Consider the following 5,436-nt stretch of genomic DNA (forward strand, 5'->3'; position numbering starts at 1 on the left):
TGTGGGACCTTATCTCTAGACCTCATTTGGAGATAATGGACAGGTCTCTGTCCATCTAACACCAATGCACCAGCTCCGGGACTCGTGACTTGGTGAAACACATACAGTAGCAGCCTGTGTCAAGGTCGCTCAGACACGACGGTGTCACACTTTTTACGCTGAGTTACTCAAAGGCCAAACTCACATGCACATGCATAATGGATCGAAGGTCATAGGCGCAAAATAGTAGGCGTGTGGGTTTGCACGTAAACAATGAATGTTTCGTAATCACGGGCTAGGACAATCAGGGCAGATTAATGCGTAGGCTACCCTAGGCAGTAGCTTATGGCCCTGGCAAGCATGCATCCTACAGCCTGGGATACCCAGAATAAGTTAATCCAGCCTGAGGTCTCTGATCGGAGATGATTTGCTGGACGTGATTTGATCCACAGGGTCTAGCTTTTAATTTCTCAGTATTATTCAGTACTCTCCATAGTCGTGCACTCTCTCTCTTTCTTGGAGTCTTTGACCATAGTTTCTTACGGTGACGTTTAATGTTAAAAAGCTGGCATGGCATCCAGCCTGTGGATACAGCAGCGCTATTCTGCCAGTTTGGCTTCGATAAGTGGCTGCAGGTCACATAAGGATTTTGGATGCAGTTCAACCTGCTGAATCTTTCGCCCCAGGGTTTGCGAAACCGCCGCCCAGCCAGCACCAGCTGCAAATCTTAATGGCTTCGTCTAGATCACAGAGGCCATCTTCAGGTCTGTATAAGCTAAGCACACGGTGTCTGTCGGCCACACGCACGCATGTTAATGCTGAGTCTCTTCGGATGAGCGGGATTCCCTTTCCTGAGACGAGGAAGCAGGACGGAGGCATGAATGACTGCAGAAGGAACAATGTGGTACCGGCAGCTGGTGTCTTTTCTCCTGCAGTGTGTAGGGCAGCGATGTCTTCATGTTTGCCTCTGCATCACACAGCATGTGTGAATGGCATGTGCAGCATTATGTCATAAAAACAGCGTGTGCATGCGTAGGAGGGAGGGAGAGGGTTAATAAGACCATGCGGAGGGGAGAGAGGCTGTAAAACTTTGATTTACAGGGCTGAGCTCCTCTCTGACGGCTTTTGGATATAGAGGCAGAGAGAGACACGCACTCACACACAATGTGTGATTTATGTCAAATTTTTCCCCCCCTCCATTGCACCTGGGTCCAATTAGGGCATCGCTCATTTTTCTTTCACTGTTATGGATGACCCCCACCACCTTCCCAGGACAGGTGTTTGTGTGGAGGTGGGGCTGCCCCTGTTTTTTATTCCTCTGACCCTTTATTATTCCTCTCTTGGGGGGTGGGGGCATTATTCTGACAAGAGATTCCAAATGCTCCCTGTGGGACTGATTGTGTTCAATGTAGAAGGGGGCTGGGGGGGGTTGTGTTTTGTAGATGTGGGGTTGGAAATCAAGAAGCAGTGAGGGTATTGCATTCAGGATGATTGTGGTGATGCATTTGTGGAAATTACTGAGACAAATACAATTGCAGAAAAAAAAGCAAAAACACAATAAGAAAACACACCGGCATCCTCACCCCATTGTGCTGCAGGTTATTGTTCACCATTAAATTAGCGTCCATTATATTCTTGGCTTCTTTACGTTCTGTCCTGACCGCAGGCCGATGGCGTGCTGGCAAGAAGATGAAAGCAGAGTCCACGTCGCTTTGCTCATTCGCCCCTCAAAGCGATGGTGTCTGCACTCGCTGGGCTGCCTCATTTTGGGGGGGACTTTGATGGGGACGGGAATGGCGCTCCTTGGCAGGCGTTTGAAGTCCACCGGTCATTTTGAGCTGAGCTAGCCAAGGGACACCTTTTGTACTGGTGGCTCTTGATTCGAGATTAATTTGAAATGTGTGCCACAGCTTCAAGCTGAGCCACAAGAATCATTTACTGAGAGAAACCAAAACCAGGCAAGGAATTTATTGAACTACAGATGTAAAAGCCTGTAGGTATGGAATAAATTAAGCTTAATGTATCCAGCAGTTAAATTCATTGTGCAAATAAAATGTTTGATGCTAGAAGTACGATCAGATATCATATTGAATGGTCTAAAGTAATTCAGAATACGGCATGGCTTTGGAAGGTTGGCTGAATCGGGCTTGTTCCTCCCAACACGTTTGTGTGGGTGTGAGATCCTCTGTGAGCAGCGCTGAGGAATTCTGCTGAATGATGTTCCCCTGTGACCAGGGGTTCTTCTGCAGTGTGGAGCACAATTTACAGTCCAAAGCTTCTAGAGAAGAGATCCTGGGAATTTAACCAGGAATTATTATAACTGTGTGGTTTTTGGCTAAGTGGTGGATGACAGATGACGGTAGGGAAGTTCTGGATGGTTCCAGACCAGAATGTGTGCTGGTTTCCATTCTCACTGAGTTTGACTTAATTAGCCTTGCATGAGCAGCTGGCTGAATTAATTGTAAGATTCAAATTTGATAAAAGTTAAGGCCTTAGCTGGGAATCAAATCATGAGAATGTTATTTAAGATGAACCTCTGATGTTTTCCCCGCCATTTTCACTTGCGTGCATTCTTCATCTAAGATCATTTATAACAAGACCGAAGAACATGACCATGATATATTTGGTTGAACTTATACTACACAAATCTGTTCAACCAACAGCTAATCAAAGCAAGTTAATTAAGGGCTCAGTAGGACTGCAAAATTGCCCAGCCTCCGGGCTGTAAGGTCTGGAGATGGTCACCACTGATCTTGGGGTAAAGAGCTTCTGTGAATAATTTATTCATTGTACACTGATTGATTTTCTTGGACCTTCAAAACTCTTGAGACATTCTCCTCATCAAAATTCACTTAATGCTAGAGGACAAGCAAAATATGCTAGTTCTTTTCGGTCCTCTGAAGGCTGAACACCAAAGGCTGATGGAGCATCTCCTTCTGTTTCATCAGACACCTGAAGATCTCTGAATAATTTCAGTTTAAAGGGATGGGCCTGCCAGCTGACACCAATCTGACACTCAGTTTCAGCATATCCAGAATAGTCTGCAGACGTCACTTAGAATAGATGTAGCGGTGACCTCAGTCATCAGTATCGACTCTATTGTTAAGCTATTCAACTGAAATCTGACGTTTTCATTGGCCGGAAATTAATTATGCAGGGTGGTTAAGGCAATTTTAACAAAACAACAAACATGCTTTATTTGCCATTTGCACAAATACAGGTGCAGTGCAATGGTTCGCTTCACTGACCCTATCTTGCTCTAAATAGCTTGGTGGTCACAGCACATGGTCAGTAAATGTGTGGTGTCCCTGGAGCTTAAGGGCTCATGGAGATGTGACTGTTCTATTTCAGCCAGGGCTTGAACCAGTGATCTTCTGAATTCATGCCAAGAGACTCAGCCCCCTGAAACACTCACCACCCCACTTTTCACATGCTTTTGTGCCAAGCATTATTTCCAGTAGGTCTCTATCGCTGGTTAACACTGGACCGAAGCCCAACATGCCTGAAATGAGGAATAACTTGTTTTTTTGACTCCAAAGTCAACTGGTAACCAATGAAATTGCCAGTTACTCAAAGGACCCCAAGGGATGTTCCTCCATGGCTTGCTCCCTCACATCAACCTCTGATGTTTTCTCCAGTGGTTTACAGGTTAGCAGGTACCATGTTAGCGTACTCCAGGCCAGTACATGAAATCCAGCTAACCGCTTAAACGACAATTGTGATCACAAAGACATGGACGCTCATCAAGGGGTAACTCAATCGAGCAGTCACTTTATATTTACTAAAGCATGACTTTTAAAGCTGCGAAGCATATTACAGTAGATTTTCCAAAGGAATCTGGAGGCTTAAATATGGGGGAAAACTTAAAAATTTTCCTTCAGGGTAAGAGACAAAATCTACCACCTGCAGATCTATGCTATTATTTCTATTTAAAACGGGGAGACGGTGGAAGAGCTGGATTGTGGAAAATGCTGAGGTCTCCATTACAACCAGTCTAAAGCAGAGCATAGCTTCTTTTCCGATCTTGTTAGATAAGACCAGTGGGAGGTTGAGGATGGGAAGAAATCTGAACATCGATCATGGTTAATGCAAGATACAGGGTGTGATTATGATAACAAATGGGGTCTATTATTTCTAACAAAGCTGACAGATTTGAGAACATTCTCAAGAGTGGATCTAAGATTATCCCTGAAAGTCTCCTCATAATCTTATCAGTGGTGACAACCAGTTATGGGAAGAAAGTCATATATAAAATCACAGGAGAGGCCAGGAGGCCAGAAAAAAATAAATAGAAAGACTGTGAGATAGTAGGATGCTCATTAGTACCAGAGGCCTGAATCATGAACTTTAAGATTTTAACTAGTATAGTTATTGGATTTAAATGGAAATGAGACGCGTACATTATTGCTGCACTGGCTCCACAATCAGTAAAAGTAGAGCCTTGATTGAAGGAGGAAATCAGTCCAAAAGCTCAAACGAGTGTTTTCATCAGGCCTAAGTTGATTTCACGATCACTTAACAGAGCACCAAATGCACTGACTGATTTCCTGAAGACAAATGCACTGACTGAGTCACAAATGAGTTAAGGACCTTAATGAAGGTGAAGGTACTGCAGACCAAGGGAAAGCCAATGACATTAAAAGCTTAAACTTGGAGTATAATCTGGAATATTTTGTAACTACAATTTGAGAAGCTATTGTCGAGTTCGATTAAGATGTGTAAATAAAAATAAGGCAGTTATATTAGTGAGATGATAATTCCTTTAGCAACCAAGGCACCATAGACCTGGACAATGCAGTACAAAATAAATACTTTAATGTCAGATGATTACAGCATGGGGTCACCACTCAACCAGCACAACCGACGATTGTTCCTTAAGATCCAGCAGAGAACTCCTGAACCCAACATGGCTAACCATGGAGGAACAGAATGAGTGCTGCAGTCAGGCTCATGTCCCCAGAGGATCACCTTCAAAAGACACTTCCAACAGCCCAAGCACGGGCTGCGTTAGTCTTTCATCCTTTCAGACATTGCATGCATATAACAGAAGAACTTTCAAAGCTTTTCTTCACTGAAGCACCCACTACACTCCTTTGGGGAGATCTCGTTTTGATCTTTACAATTAAAAATTACAACTGCAGGCTTTAGTAGTTTAGAAAAATGCTCTTAAGACTAAGAAAATGTAAAATTAAATACATATCCAGATGCCAATGATACCCAATTAACAAGCAATTTGAAAACATTTTTTAAAAATCTGGGAGGCATCTACACAAAACTGGGATATCAAGGACTGTGGCTGAGATGTGGTGGCATTTATCCAGAGAGCTGTGTCGCTATGATGCAGCCCTCAGATAAACGGCGCAGAAGCCTGGCAATGTCTCCCCGTTAGCTCATCACTCCACGATCTTCCCAAAAACACCACTTCAGCACAAAAGCATAAAAACGCCAAACCAAGCG

This window comes from Brienomyrus brachyistius, chromosome 1, assembly GCF_023856365.1.
Source record: "Brienomyrus brachyistius isolate T26 chromosome 1, BBRACH_0.4, whole genome shotgun sequence".
Taxonomy (NCBI): domain Eukaryota; kingdom Metazoa; phylum Chordata; class Actinopteri; order Osteoglossiformes; family Mormyridae; genus Brienomyrus; species Brienomyrus brachyistius.